This window comes from Hordeum vulgare, chromosome 2H (assembly GCF_904849725.1).
Source record: "Hordeum vulgare subsp. vulgare chromosome 2H, MorexV3_pseudomolecules_assembly, whole genome shotgun sequence".
Lineage (NCBI taxonomy): Eukaryota > Viridiplantae > Streptophyta > Magnoliopsida > Poales > Poaceae > Hordeum > Hordeum vulgare.
The window spans coordinates 266,574,889-266,591,650 of NC_058519.1; positions in this window are offsets into that span (position 1 = coordinate 266,574,889).

The following is a 16,762-nucleotide window of genomic DNA, read 5'->3' on the forward strand; positions in this document are numbered from 1 at the left end:
TCTCCTAGCGGCGAAGTTCTCTGGTAAGCCGTCGACGGGCATGCAACACTCTCGGGCTTGCTTCCCATAGTCCTCATTAGGGTCCTTGGTGGGATTCTTGTTCTTCTTCTTCCCCACAGGAGCTTTCTCGGTAGGAGCAAGAGCCTTGTCCATAGATGCAGCTGGTAACAGCCCAAGTGCACTTTTGCAAAACCTTGTAACATTTCCATATGTGAACCGTGTATAACATGACAACTTTGCTTTGATTTAATAAGATTTCCTTCATGTTATTCACTTGTGCACGATAGCATCATCTCATCCATTCCATTTTCGTTGCAGCATGTTACGTTTGAGTGAAGTTATATGCTGTGGTGTTGTGCTTGCTTTCAAGTGGTTTTTCTTATATGGAAACCCTCCCGACAAATTCTTTGAGCAATACCTCCATCTATCTTTAATTCAAATATTATGGAAGGTTGGGTTTTTACTTTATCCAAATCCTTCCTTATGTTTTTGTTATATTCCCTATTATATTGTTTGTTAATATAAAAACATGTCTCAATCATGTCTCATCCTCTCTCATCTAAATACCTTGTGAAAACAGGTTTAAGTGGATCAAAAAAGGGCATTTTAATTTTTTCTAGTGAAATCGCAAAACCAATTTTATAAAATGGTATATAATTCTAGCATCACAAAACTATTTTTCTTTCACTCTGATTCATTTCCAAACTTCCCTATTTTTTCTTCTTTTTCTCTGATACCAACTTGTAACGTCCAAGACTTCACCGCTTTATCGTCTGATTTCGTTCATATTCGGACCCTGCTCTTACGAATGTTCGAATGGATGATTGTATGGATTTGTAATTTAGCATGTGGCGAGTGTAAGCTAACTCATATACTCATCTCCTCTTTTGTACTTGCAAAATGCCGAGATGCACTTCTATCCCTATCAAGGCTTCGACCCCAAATAAGGATAGTATCCATCATGGATGTTACACTGCTACTACCTCCCGGAAGATATTGTCAATGCGGATTACTACATCTTTGTTGTCAGCATGGATGGTGATGATGCTCATCGGCCCTGGCATCTTCAGCATGTTGTAGGCGTGGTGGGATACCGCCATGAATTTTGCGAGGGCATGTCTGTCCAAGTTTCCATTGTATGGCAACGACATCTTCGCCACATCGAAGACAACTCTCTATCTGCTGAAGTTGAGCTTGTTGTCGAACGTCACCGACGGAGTCATCTTCCCCTTCGGCTGAGATCTTCCTGGGTTGATACGCTGGAAGGATCCCATCAGTTTGAGATCTAAATCGGGGATCTATAGTAGCTTGATCAAGTCAGGCAAAATCAAGTTCAAGCCAGCCCCACTATCGAACAACATCTTTGTGACCCTAAGTTTGCAAATTGTTGGTGATACCAACAATGCCACACACCTGAAGGTTGTGATGAGGTCAGGGTAATCCTCAGCATCGAAAATGATGCGGGTGTTGGAACACTTGAGTGGTTTCCTTGCCTCTGCTGCTCATTATGTCGCGTCGACCTCATGGACCCACTGTTTGAGTTGCTGGTGGGAGTAGTGCAAAGTTGCGCCTCCGTAAACACACATGGCATATTACCCTCTAGAACTCATGGACCTCTGATCCTTCATCATCCTCGTCTTTGTCACCGTCTTTTTATCATACTTCTTGTTTTAATGGCTAGCAGGCATATCTTTTTCCTGCATGGCCTTGCCGCAGTGACTGGGATGGCCATCACAATTCCTCTTGTCGGAACCACCCGCACCATTCTGGCCCTTCTGCTTGTCGCGCCTTTCCTATTCTTGCTTCTGCTTTTCGGCAAGCTGATCTACTTGGCAGCACTCGATGATGTCATGGACCTTAGTGAGGTTGATCTTGGAGTATGGCTTGCCGGCCTTTTCCCCTGTTGCGGCTTTGTCGTCTCCGTAGCATGTGGTAGATTCCTTGCAGGCCCCTCGGACCTGGCCTTCTTGACGGTCCTGGACTTGTCAGATGCTGCTACAACCATCACTACCTTGCCTTTGAGCTTTCGTTTGTGGTTTCGGCCTTTCCCCTTGGAGGCGGGCACGTCTTCATCGTCGGAGTCGACCTCCATGCCAGCGTCCCCCCCGGGGTGTCATCTAGGGCATAGAGCTCGGCGACATCCCGCACCTTGCTGACACTTATCTCTTCGTGCATCCGCCGGTTTGGCACTTTTTTGTGGAATGCAGCAATCGCGGCTAAATCTCTGGATATACATGCGGAGTGTTTCCCCATTCCTCTGGAAAGTACATGGCTAAATCTCTGGATAAACTTGCAGAGGGTTTTGCCATCCCTCTCGGAAGTACATGGACATCGATGGGCTACCCTGGGAGTTTGTACCCTCCGTGCTATGCACCAATGAACTGGTTGCGCATGTCCGCCCAAGAAGATATGGATCCCTTAGGTAAGTTCTTTAGCCAACTGCACACGTTGGGCTTTAGTGCTAACGAGAAGTAATTGGCGAACACCTTATCATCTTGTTCCCCGGCAGCCTGCACGATGATCGTGTAGATGCCAAGGAACTCCTGCAGCTGAGGCTTGAAGGGACGGCTGGAGGGCTAGGTAACTTGCCGCATCTTGTGGGTTAATGTCGGGCACCCTACCTCATAAGGCACGCTACCGGGACCTGATACGTGTCAAACGTATCTATAATTTTTGATGGTTTCACGCTGTTATCTTGTCTTCTTTGGTTGTTTTATGTACCTTTTATATCTTTTTTGGGACTAACTTATTAATTCAGTGCCAAGTGCCAGTTCCTGTTTTTTCCGTGTTTTTGACTCTTTTGAGATCTGATTTTGGAACGGAGTCCAAACGGAAGAAAAACCCCGAAATGATTTTTTCCCGAACGGAAGAAGACCAGGGGCTTTTGGGACAAGCGAGGTGGGCTCCAAGGAGCCCACAAGCCCCCACTCTGCCACCAGGTGGAGGCGGTGGTGGGCAGGCTTGTGGCCTCCCTGACCGCCCCCTGACCTAGGTTTTTGGACTATAAATTCCCAAATATTCTGCAAAAAATCAGGGGAGCCTCGAAAATACTTTTCCGCCGCCGCAAGCTTCCGTTTCCGTGAGATCTCATCAGGAGACCCTTCCTGGCGCCCTGTCGGAGGGGACTTTGGAGTTGGAGGGCTTCTTCATCATCATCATCGCCCCTCCAATGACTCGTGAGTTGTTCACTTCAGACCTACGGGTCCGTAGTTAGTAGCTAGATGGCTTCTTCTCTCTCTTGGATCTTGAATACAAAGTTCTCCATGATCTTCATGGAGATCTATCCGATGTAATCTTCTTTGGCGGTGTGTTTGTCGAGATCCGATGAATTGTGGATTTGTTATCAGATTATCTATGATATATATTCGAGTCTTTGCTGATTTCTTATATGCATGATTTGATATCCTTGTAAGTCTCTCCGAGTCTTTGGTTTTGTTTGGCCAACTACATCTATGATTCTTGCAATGGGAGAAGTGCTTGGTTTTGGATTCTACCATGTGGTGACCTTTCCCAGTGACAGTAGGGGCAGCAAGGCACACATCAAATAGTTGCCATCAAGGGTAAAAAGATGGGGTTTTTATCATTGGTTTCAGATTATCCCTCTACATCATGTCATCTTGCTTCAGGCGTTACACTGTTCTTATGGACTTAATACACTAGATGCATGCTGGATAGCGGTCGACGTGTGGAGTAATAGTAGTAGATGCAGAAAGTATCGGTCTACTTGTTTTGGACGTGATGCCTATAGATATAACCATTGCATAGATATCGTCACGACTTTGCGCTGTTCTATCAATTGCTCGACAGTAATTTGTTCACCCACCGTCTACTTGCTTTCATGAGAGAAGCCACTAGTAAACACTACGGCCCCCGGGTCTATTCACATCCATCGTTTACACCTCCGCTTTTACTTTGCTTTGTTACTTTGTTGCTTTCAGTTCTCACTTGGCAAACAATCTATAAGGGATTGACAACCCCTTCATAGTGTTGGGAGCAAGCTTTTGTGTTTGTGCAGTATCTTGTGATACTCCTCCACCGGATTGATACCTTGGTTCTCAAACTGAGGGAAATACTTACCGTCACTGTGCTACATCACCCTTTCCGCTTCAAGGGAACACCAACGCAAGGGGGAAATCCTTTGCATACTTGCCTAGGAAGTCCCTTAAGGCATAGCCGCAGCTGAAGGATTCCTGGTGCCGTCGACACACCTGTTTCTGGCGCCATCGGAAGGACTTTTGTGCATCAGCATAGCTGACATCAGAAGCATTTCTGGCGCCGTTGCCGGGGAGGAGAAATCAAGATCTATGCAAGTAGGTCTCACAAACTCATCTCTTGCATTTACTTTTGTTGCCAGTTGCCTCTCGTTTTCCTCTCCCCCCACTTCACATTTGTTGTTTTCTTTTGCCTTTCTCCTTTGCCTTTTTCCGTTCACCCTTCTTCCGCTCGCATTCTATTTGCTTGTGTTACCATGTGCCTTCTTTTAGCTTGCATCTTTGCTTGCTAAAAATCCATTGATATAGATCCTCATCCACTAGCTAGTCTCTTTAAGAGACCCACTATTGTTGAACGAATTGCTAGTGAGTTGAGGACAATTGACTATTTCTATGGAGTTTTGCTTAAGATGCGTGAATCTGAAAATTGTGAAGAAGAAATTCATGAAGTGATTCATGAGGGCTCCTTGGATGAAAAGCATGATTGCAATGGTTTCATTATAAATCCTATTAGTGAAAATCATGCTAAAAATATGCAAAACCCTAAGCTTGGGGATGCTAGTTTTGCTTTCAGCACTACTTGTTGCAATAATCATGATTGGGGTGATGATCTTTCTTATGATCTTGAAAATTTGTTCAAACCCCATGATGAATATGATATTTGCAATAATATTGGAAGTGGGTTTGGAGACGTCATGACTTTGGTTGATGATAATCCCATTATTTTTGAAGAGCGTCAACTTTGCATGCATGTGGATCATGAAAAGAATACCCTATGGGATAGCTATATTGTTGAATTTGAACATGATCCCACATGTAATTGCTATGAGAGAGGAACATATTGTGGTAGAAACTTTCATGTTACCAAAATACCTCTCGTTATGTTGAGATTGCTATTGTCTCTTTCTTCTTCCTTGCATATGGAAACTATTGGTTGTCTTGACAATCTGTTTTCCTATCAAATGCCTATGCATAGGAAGTACGTTAGACTTAGATGTGGTTTTCACATGCTTTAGGATGCTCTCGTTGTGCTTCAATTCTTGTCTTTTGTGAGAGCATCACCGAATGCCGAGCTAAGGGCGTTAAACAAAAGCGCTTGTTGGGAGGCAACCCAACGAATCTATCCTTTTTCTTTCTGTTTGTGTTTTCCACACTTTCCTAATTCTGTTATGATTGTGTTTTTGTGTTTCTTTTTGCGTTTGTGCCAAGCAAAACCGTTATGATTAGTCTTGGGGATGATCGTTTCACTACTGGAATTCCTTTATTTGCCGTCTGCCAAATCTTTGCCATCAGCCAGCGGACGGCGAAGAACCTCTTTACCGTGTGTTGGCAAAAAACAAACGGTAAAGAGGAGGCTGATGGCAAAATAAATATTTGCCATCAGCCACCTCTTTGTCGTTTGTCAACAGACGGCAAAGGTAGGGACGGCAGACGGCAAAGCTGTCCCACCCCACCCCCCTCTCTCCCCATCCCACCCCAGCCCCACCCACCCCTTTGTCGTCTGCCTGAGTAGCTTTGCCGTCCGTGGCAGACGGCAAAGGGGATCAGTGCAGACGGCAAAGGGGATGGACCCCCCAAAAGTTAACGGTCGCCGCGCGCCCCACCTCTCTCCTCTCTCCCACGCACTCTCTCTCTCTCCCACCCCACCGCCGCCGTGCGCCCCCCCCCCCCCTGCGGCCCTCCTCCTCCTCCCTGCGCCCCCAGCACCGCCGCCGCCCCACCGCCGCCGCCGCCGACGCCACCCCCACCCCACCTCCCCACCCCACCGCCGCCTTGCGCCCCCCCCCCTGCGGCCCTCCTCCTCCTCCTCCCTGCGCCCCCGCCGCCGCCGCCGCCGCCACCCCCCACCACACCTCCCCACCCCACCCCACCGCCGCCCTGCACCCTCCTCCACCGCCGGCCTCCTCCCCCTGCGGCCCTCCTCCCCCTGGTAAGTTTCTTCTTTTTTTAATAGTTTTTGTTTAATTAGTTCTTACTTTTAGTTTAGTTTTAGTTTCAGTTTTAGTTTAGGTTTAGTTAGGTTAGTTTCAGTTTTAGTTTAGTTAGTTTCAGTTTTAGTTAGGTTAGTTTCCGATTTAGTTAGGTTAGTTTCAGTTTTAGTTAGGTTAGTTTCAGTTTTAGTTTAGTTTTAGTTTTAGTTTCAGTTTTAGTTTAGGTTTAGTTAGTTTAGGTTTAGAAGAAGAAGAAGAAGGAGAAAGGAGATGAAGAAGGAGGAGAAAGGAGAAGAAAAAAATAAGAAGAAGAAGGAAAAGAAGAAGAAGGAAAAGGAAGGGAAGGAGAAGAACCAAGAAGAAGAAGAAGAAGAAGAAAAATAGGAGAGGAAGAGAAGAATAAGAGGAAAAAAGAAAATAAGAAGAAGAAGAAGAAGAGAAGAAGAAAACAAGAAGAAGGAGAAGAAGAATAAGAGGAAAAAAGAAAAAATAAAATAAGAAGAAGAAGAAGAAGAATAAATTAGTAGATTTAGTAGGTAGTTTCTGTTAGTTAATTAGTAGATTTAGTAGGTAGTTTCCTGTTTAGTAGAAGAAAATAAGAAAAAGTAGAAGAAGAAGAATAAGTAGAAGAAGAAAAAAGGAGAAGAAGAAGAAGAAGAGCTAGTGGAGGAGGAGGAGAAGAAGAAGAATAAAAAGAAGAAGAAGAAGAAGGAAAATAAGAAGGAATAAAAGGAAAAGGAAAAAGGAAAATAAGAAAAGAATAAGAAGAGTGGAGCCCGTATCCAGCAGGGCGACCAGCTGCTCACCATGGATCGTCACGGGCAGCAACATGGTCCGCTCATGGCGGATGCCGGCGAGGGCGTGGAGAGAGACGACGCAGGCCGTCGCCGTAGAATCTGCGGCCGGGTCTGGTGCGTCGTTCGTCTCGTTCGCCTCAGTGTAGTGGACCGTCTCCAAGTAGAAGAGGCGGCGGCAGACATGTGTCGGCGTGTAGGGCTCATCGCAGTTAAAGCAAAGACCCTGACGTCGACGCTCCTGCTGCTCGGCCGGGGACAACCTGCGGAAGGTCCGTGTGGCGGCCAGAGGTGCGGCCGTTGCGGCTGGCGGAGGCCGGCCCAGTGCTGGAAGGGTCGGCACGGGTCGACTGAGCTGGCGGCCGCCCCGTCCGGGCGGTTGCTGCAGTGCTTGTGCCTGGGTATAGATCAGACCCGAAGATGATCCGGCTGCCCACGCGGGAATTGGCGATGGCGATGACGGGAACTGCACCTGTTGCAGGGGCCGACCGGTGGTTCGGGGCGCTGGAGGTGCTGCTGTCGATGGCGGCGGCGGCTGCTGGTGTGGCGCCGGAGCCTGCGCCGTGGTGGCCGGTAGCGACTGTTGGGGCAGCCCCCCTAGTGGCGCGGTGGTGGCCGGCCACACCGGCCAGGGAGTGCCCGCGGCGTGGTAGTGCTGCAGCAGCAGCTGCGGCGGCGCCCCTCCGTGGAGTGGCTGGAAGGCCAGGGTGGCCCACGGCAGCGACGGCGGCCCGTAGGTAGTGTGGGCGACGCTCGGCGGCGGGGGTTGGTTCCCAGCGGGGCGGTGGTGGTGGTTTGCGGCAGTGGGGCGGTGGTGGTGTTGAGCGGCGGCGGTGGTGGAGGGAGCGACATGATCAGCCTGGAATCTCTGGATACCAAATTGGTAGGACTAGGGTTCCTACCGGGCCTCCGGCGTAGGTTGTAAGGGCAGGGAGGAGGGGAGCGAGGGTTGGAGCGGACGCGCCGGCAAGATGGCGCCGTCGCGGCTAGGGTTAGGTGCGGCGGAGGCTAGGGTTCCGGCTCCTTGGAGAGCCGGGCAACAGAAGATAATATCTTTATTGCTTGATCTCAATTGATGTCTTACAACTAGTATTTATAACTCGAGCCAAAGATAACTTTCCTAAAGTAATTTACCTAAGATAACTTGCGGGCCAAGCTGCTAATATTAACGCCCAATGGGCCTACGCCGGCCATAGGCCAAGCCGGTCATAGCAGAGGAGGAGGAGGAGGAGGAGGAGGAGGAGAAGGCCCAGGACCTTCTATCCTTCTCCTCCTCCTCCTTCTTCTTGATTTCTTCTTCTTCTCCTCCTCCTCCTCTTTCTTCTCCTCTTTCATATTATCCTTGCTTTATTTAACCCAACAATGACATAATTAGCCCATTTACCTCCAAAATACCATAATAAGCTCAAAATGGCATAAGAACCTTGGTTAGCTCATGAATATTATATACTTAGCTTGTTTTCCTCTAAAATGACATAATTGGAATATTTAGCTCAAAAAAGACATAATTAGGTAATTTAGCTCCAACAAGAGGAGAAGAGGAGAAGAAATAGGCAAAATGAAAAGAAAGAAGAAGAAGAGATGAAGAAGAAGAGAAGGAGGAGGTGGAGGAGGAGGAGGAGGAGGAGGAGGAGGAGAAGGCCCAGGACCTTCTATCCTTCTCCTCCTCCTCCTCCTTCTTCTTGATTTCTTCTTCTTCTCCTCCTCCTCCTCTTTCTTCTCCTCTTTCATATTATCCTTGCTTTATTTAACCCAACAATGACATAATTAGCCCATTTACCTCCAAAATACCATAATAAGCTCAAAATGGCATAAGAACCTTGGTTAGCTCATGAATATTATATACTTAGCTTGTTTTCCTCTAAAATGACATAATTGGAATATTTAGCTCAAAAAAGACATAATTAGGTAATTTAGCTCCAACAAGAGGAGAAGAGGAGAAGAAATAGGCAAAATGAAAAGAAAGAAGAAGAAGAGATGAAGAAGAAGAGAAGGAGGAGGTGGAGGAGGAGGAGGAGGAGGAGGAGGAGGAGGAGAAGGCCCAGGACCTTCTATCCTTCTCCTCCTCCTCCTTCTTGATTTCTTCTTCTTCTCCTCCTCCTCCTCTTTCTTCTCCTATTTCATATTATCCTTGCTTAATTAACCCAACAATGACATAATTAGCCCATTTAGCTCCAAAATACCATAATAAGCTCAAAATGGCATAAGAACCTTGGTTAGCTCATGAATATTATATACTTAGCTTGTTTTCCTCTAAAATGACATAATTGGAATATTTAGCTCAAAAAGAAGGAGAAGGAAGAAGAAGAAGAAGAAGAGAAGAAGAATAGAAGGAGAAGGGGAAGAATAAGGAGGAAGAGGAGAAGAAGAAGAAGGAGGAGGAGAAGAAGAGAAGAAGGAGGAGAATAAGAAGGAGAAGGAGAAGGAGCCCTCCTTCTTCTCCTTCTTCTTCTCTCCTTCTTCTCCTCCTTCTTCTCCTTCTTCTTCTCTTTTTTTTCTTCTCCTTCTCCTTCTCCTTCCCCTTCCCCTCCTCCTCCTCCTTGTTTTTCTTCTCCTTGTTCTCTTATTGCTTCTTCTCTTTCTTCTTCAATTTAGCTTATTTGTCATATATATGTTGTTGTTCTTCTTCTACTTACTTTCTTATTCCCATTTTGCAGATTGGATGTACTACATGCATGGAAGCTGGCGTTGGAGTGCTTTAGTTTCTGTTTTTATTTGAGTTGATGAACAATGTGTTTGTTCTTTGTATGTGTTGATGAACAATGTGTTGATGAACAATATATGTGCAACTATATGTATGTATATATGGATGAAACTTCATATGTGTTGGTTCTTTTGATATATGGGATGTACGTTGATGAACAAATGACATTGATGAGCTTTATATGTATATCATATATGTGTTGTGATCTATTTATGATATATGTGCTCTGAATTATATGTATATGTGATGTGAAATAGAAAAAATAAATAAATAAGGGACAATATAGGCTCCTTGCCGTCTGCCAGCTGATGGCAAAGGCCTTTGCCGTCTGCCAGCGGACGGCCAAGGTGCCACGTGGCGCCCAGCTGTGCAACCTGGGCAGTAGCAGCTGGCCATATAGTCTCTTTGTCGTCTGCCTGCTGGGTAGGCAGATGGAAAAGAAGAGGGCACAGAGGAGGGGGCAGAATACAAAAGTGGAGAGAGGGGGGAGGGGAGGACACGGCAGACGGCAAAGGTTGCCGAGGAAGCAGACGACAAAGGTTGCCGAGGAAGCGGACGGCAAAGGTTGCCGAGGAGGCAAACGGCAAAGGTTGCCGAGGAGGCAGACGGCAAAGGCTTTGTTAACCCCTAACGGAGGCAACGCCTCTCGGCTGCCGTCCCAAACTCTTTGCCGACTGCTCCTCAGGAAAGCTGACGCAAAGAGCTTTGCTGTCCGCTTTATGGGGGCAGACGGCAAAGAAGTTCCTATGCCGTCGTAGGCTGACGCAGAAAATTTGTCGGTCGTGACAATCTTTGCCGTCTGTGATACTGTCTTTGCCGTCCGGGTATTTGTCTTTGCCGTCTGTGATGGCAGACGGCAAAGAAGGTGATTCCTGTAGTGTTTGGTCATGCTGGAAAAGACATAAAATTTCTGCTGACGAAAAGAATTTTAAGTTTTTTTCTTTAAGAGCTTTTGAGTTGATTCTTTTTGCTACTGATTGCTACACAAATCCTTCGAACTGTCGTAATTTTTCAGAATTTTTGGAGTAACAGAGGTATACGAAATCTATAGATTACTACAGACTGGTCCGCTGTTAACACATTCTGTTTTTATTGTGTTGGTTGCTTATTTTGATGAAACTATGGATAGTATCGGGGGGTATTAGCCATGGAAGAGTGAAAGTACAGTAGCCCAGCATCAGCACAAGTAGAATTTAAGCTTGCTACAGTACCTAACGGAGTGGTGGTTTGCTTTCTTGTGCTAATGTTATCACGAGTTTCTGTTTAAGTTTCGTGTTGTGAAGTTTACAAGTTTTGGGTGAAGTTATTATGGACAAAGAGATAAAGAGTGGCAAGAGCTCAAGCTTGGGGATTCCCAAGGCACCCCAATATATTAAAGGATGTCGTAAAAGCCTAAGCTTGGGGATGCCCCGGGAAGGCATCCCCTCTCTCGTTTTCAATCCATCGGTAACGTTACTTGGGGCTATATTTTTATTCACCACATGTTATGTGTTTTTGCTTGGAGTGTCTTGTGTCGTAGGAGCCTTTTATTTTTCTTGTGTCACAATCATCCTTGCTGCACACCTAGAGAGAGAGACATGTACACACCGTGATTTTGTCGAGCTTCACTTATATGTTTTGGTAGACAATTCAGCTCACATGTGCTTCACTTATATATTTTGAGCTAGATACTTTTGATCTATGTGCTTCACTTATATCTTTTAGAGCATAGCGGTGCGTGGCTTGGTAGTTTATCTATGCTCTGAAGGTAGTCTCAAAAGGGGTAGTTATCCAAAGAGATACGAAAACTTCCACCTTCATGTGCATTGAATAGTTAGAGAAGTTTGATGCATCTCAATTAGTTTTGAGTTTTGGTTATGGTAATATTGAAGTCATGCTAGTAAGGTGTTGTGGATCTAGAAATACTTGTGTTGAAGTTAGTGATTCCCGTAGCATGCACGTATGGTGAACCGCTATGTGATGAAATCTGAGCATGATTAGTATATTCATTGTCATCCTTTGCGTGGCGGTCGGGATCGCGCGATGGTTTATACCTACCAACCCTTCCCCTAGGAGTATGCGTTGAATGCTTTGTTTCGATTACTAATTAAACTTTTGCAACAAGTATATGAGTTCTTCATGACTAACGTTGAGTCCATGGTTTAGATGCACTTTCACCTTCCACCATCACTATCTTCTTAGTGTCGTGCAATTTTCGCCGGTGCACAAAACCCACCATTAGCCTCCCTCAAAACAGCCACCATACGTACCTACTATGGCTTTCTCAAAGTCATTCCGAGATATATTGCCATGCAACTACCACCATGACATGTGCCACCACGTCTACATTGCCATTGCATGGTCGTAAGATAGCTAGCATGATGTTTCCATTGATGTCTATGCCATGCTAGATCATTTCCAGGGTACACTACCGAAGGCATTCCATATAGAGTCACAGTTGCTCTAAGTTTTGAGTTGAAAGTGTGATGATCATCATTAATGGAGCATTGTCCCATGTGAGGAAATAAAAGAGGCCAAAGAAGCCCACCAAAAAAATTAAAAAAAAGAGGCCAAAGAGCCCACCAAATAAAAAAAATGAGAGAAAAAGAGAGAAGGGACAATGCTACCACTTTTTCCACACTTGTGCATATTAAGCACCACGATCTTCATGATTGAGAGTCTCTCGTTTTGTGACCACCATATAGATAGTGGGAAATTTTCATTATATAACTTGGCTTGTATATTCCAATGATAGGCTTCCTCAAAATTGCCTTCGGTCTTCGTGAGCAAGCAAGTTGGATGCACACCCACTAGTCTTCTTTAAGAGCTTTCACATACTCGTAGCTCTAGTGCATCATTTGTATGGAAATCCCTACTCATTCACATTGATATCTATTGATTAGCATCTCCACAGCTCATTGATATGCCTAGTTAATGTGACTATCTTCTCCTTTTTTTGTCTTGCAACCTCCACTACATTCCACACCATCTATAGTGCTATAACCATGGCTCACACTCATGTATTGCGTGAAAGTTGAAAAGGTTTGAGAAAGTAAAGGTGTGAAACAATTACTTGGCCAATACCGGGTGATGGGGTTATAGTCCTAGGGTAGGGTCATAGGCCTGCCCTATGAGTCCTACCCGAGGACTACCCTTCATAAGGGATAAGGCCCTTAGTCAGTTCCGACTGAATTAAGGACTTCCCATCATCCAGTCGGTGAGGATTCCCCCATCATCCAGTCGGAGATGAGCATTCGGAGCGTATCGAACTTACCGACTGGATTCCACTCTATGCATCCTAACCCCCCTGGAGGGTAACGGTCATACGTTTCCATGTACCTTTATTAGCATTTAAGACATACGTTACCTGTAACGTAGGCATTTATTCGCCACTACTCCACCCGTGTGCACCGAACCGTTGTGAAGGGCAGCGCACTCTATATAAGCCGCCCTTCCCCACTGGTGCAGGGGTTAGCAATTCACTGTAATCCATATTCCACTCGACAACAAGCTCCCAAGAGCACTGAGACGTAGGGCTTTTACCTCCACCGTAGAGGGGCCTGAACTCATACAACCTCGCCGTAGCTAAGGCTCTGCCCATCCTTTCGTACCCTACACATCTACTGTCAGACTTATACCCACGACAGTTGGCGCCCACCGTGGGGCAGGCGTCTAAGCGACTTCCGGCGAGTTTGCAACTACATTTCTTCATCATGTCATTCGGTGGAGATTTGAGCATGGGTCACGAGATCCTCTTCGGCGCTCTCTCCTTCATCGTCGATGATTCAGCATGGCTTCGGGATGCCCCTCTTGATGTCGAGGCGCTCCCTAGTCGCGGGGCTACGCACTTCCGTGCCGGCGCCCGGGGCATCCTTCTTCTCCAGCAGTCCGCTCCGGTGTCGACCTTCGCCCCTGTCACGCGCCGCAACAAGCGGTGTTGCCGTCCGCAGCTCCAGCGTTGGTTGCGACATGCCCAGGCACGCCAGAGCGCGTCTTCACAAGTGGCGGTCCTCGAGTCGGTTGTAGTTGCGCCGCCGTCCCAGTGCTCGGACTCAGTTCCGACTGAGTTCCCTTCGGAGTACGTGGGTCGCGGGCCTCCAGCCGAAGTGCACATGGCCAACTCCCGTGAAAGCCCCCGCCAGACCGGCCGGAACGAGCACGAGGTCGGCGAAACCTCCGGCGCTCGCCGTCAACCCCGCCGTTCTGCCAGTCGGCGCACTCGTCAGAGCAACGTGGAGGTGTTCCGCACACCCGTCCTCAACCTGGCTGCCGCCGCGAGGATAGCCGATTCCCTCCAGCCTACTGATTCAGAGGCTGGCAGAGGGATCGAGCAGATCCGTGCCCTGCTGCACACGGCGCAGCAGCAAAATTCGGCGCTCTCCCAGTCACACAACAGGATCCACAATAGTTCTGTTCATGCGAACATGCATCGGTCAGTTCACAGCCCCGGTTCTCATCGGCGACACAGGGGAGGCAACCGTTCCATAAATCCTGAAGATCGTCGTCGTTCACACACCCCTCCGCGGGGTGGGACCTACGGGCCCCGACATCCTGATGATCGGCGTTCATTCGGTGACACTTATGATCCAAGGCCCGACGCAAGAGGGCATATCGCTCAAAGGAGGGTCGACAGGGGCCGGGCCCACCGTGATGGTCACGATATGGACCGTCGGAGTGGAAGCAGGACCATCGTCTTTGGTCCCGAGTGTTTCAACCGAGCCATCCGTTCGGCTGACATCCCTCCCAAATTCCGATTGGCGACGGGGATCAGCAACTTCACAAGAGAATCCAAGCCAGAAACGTGGTTTGACGACTATCGAGTGGAAGTCCAGATCGGAGGAGGGGACGACCACGTCGCCATGAAACACCTTCCTCTGATGCTCGACGGCTTGGCACGAGCGTGGCTGAACCAGTTGGCCCCCTCAAGCATCTACAGCTGGGCAGATCTGGCCCGAGTCTTTATCAGGACCTTCGAAGGGACGTGCAAACGCCCTGCTGGCCTCGTGGAGCTCCATCACTGTGTCCAGAAGCAGAATGAGCCCCTGCGCGATTTCATTCAGCGTTGGACGACCCTCTACCACACGGTGGAGAACGTCACAGAGCACCAAGCAGTCTGCGCCTTCAAGGCAGGCGTGCGGTACAGAGATTTGTACCTGAAGTTCGGTCGAACAGGCGACATCTCCATGAGTAAGATGATGGAGATAGCGGCACGCTATGAAAATCGCGAAGAAGAAGACCGCATTCAGAGCGGCAAGCACAAAGCAGTCGCCGATGGAGATGGGAACAACACTTGGAAGCAGAAGCAAAAAAGCTCCGTCCACTCCGCACGCAGAGGCCGCAGCCGTTACCAATGCCAAGTTCAAGGGCAAGGGGAAGGCTCAGTTCACCCCCAAGAAGAAGCTGTTCGGAAACCCCATTCTGGACCAGCCATGTCCGATTCACACAAAGATGGATGAAGAGGGCAACGCCATATATCCGAAGCATACCACTCGGCAATGTCGCCGCCTGCTCCAGGGGTTCGGCGAAGGGCAACCGAGTGAAAAGGGCAATGAACAGGATGAGGAGGAAAAGGAGGATCCGTTCCCCCATGTCCATGCAACACTGATGATTTTTGCTGACGTTGTGAGCAAGAGTCGACTCAAGCTGGTGAACAGGGAGGTGAACATGGCCACGCCGACCAACACCACGTTCCTCAAATGGTCTCAGACTGCGATCACCTTTGACCAGTCGGATCATCTAGCACACGTACCCACTCCAGGGAGGCAGGCTCTGGTCGTCGACCCGGTGGTGGAAGGAGTCCGACTGCGCAAAGTCCTCATGGATGGCGGCAGTGGTTTGAACATCATGTACGCTGACACTCTCAAGGGGATGGGCATTCAGATGTCCAAACTTAGCGAGAGCAGCATGCAGTTCCATGGAGTCGTCCCTGGACAAAAGGCCAAGTCACTCGGCCAGATCGCGTTGGACATCGTCTTCGGCTCCGACAAGAACTTCCGCAAGGAAAAGTTGACGTTCGAGGTGGTGGACTTCCAAAGTGCGTATCACGCAATTCTGGGCCGCCCGGCGTATGTGCGTTTCATGGCCCATCCATGTTACGTGTACCTGAAGCTGAAGATGCCAGGCCCGAAAGGTGTGATCACTATCACAGGCAATCGGCAGCGGGCCGAGGAGTGTCTGCAGCAAGGATCGAGGATCGCCGATCAACAGATGGCTGTCCTCGAGCTTGACGAGTACAAGAAGACAGTTGACTCCGCTGACTTGATGCGTTCGAAGAAGCGAGCTTCGGAATCCGCATTCTAGTCGGCGGGAGAGACGAAGAAGGTCAGCATCCACACGACGGACGACACCGCTGCCCCGACGAACATCTCCACAACCCTCGATCCTAAATAGGAAGCCGAGCTCATCGAATTCCTCCGTGAGAACTGGGACATCTTCGCATGGAAGCCCACTGACATGCCAGGTGTACCCAGGGAGTTGGATGAGCACCGACTGCATGTGGATCCCGCCGCTCGGCCTGTCCGAGAACGCCTGCGTCAGTCCGCCGCGCACAAGAGGAAGGCAATTGGAGAAGAGGTGGCCAAGCTTTTGGCAGCCAACTTCATTCGCGAGGTACACCACTCCGAGTGGCTCGCCAACGTTGTCATGGCGCCCAAGAAGGACTAGTCGCTCCGAATGTGCATCGACTTCAAGCATCTCAATAAGGTCTGCCCGAAAGACCATTTTACGCTCCCCCGCATCGATCAAATTGTCGATTCGACTGCGGGTTGCGAGCATTTGTCATTTCTTGATGCCTACTCGGGCTATCATCAGATCCGTCTGTATGGCCCCGATGAATTAAAAACAGCCTTCATCACCCCATTCGGGTGCTTCTGCTACATCACTATGCCATTTGGTTTGAAGAATGCAGGAGCAACCTTTATGCGCATGATCCAAAAATGCCTCCTCGAGCAGATCGGTCGGAATGTGGAGGCGTATATGGATGATATCGTAGTCAAGTCACGTAAAGGTTCTGACCTGCTGACTGACTTGGCAGAAACATTCGCCAACCTTCGTAGGTACGATATCAAGCTCAACCCAGCTAAGTGTTCATTCGGCGTCCCCAGCGGAAAGTTACACGGTTTCTTCGTTTCCGAAGGAGGGATC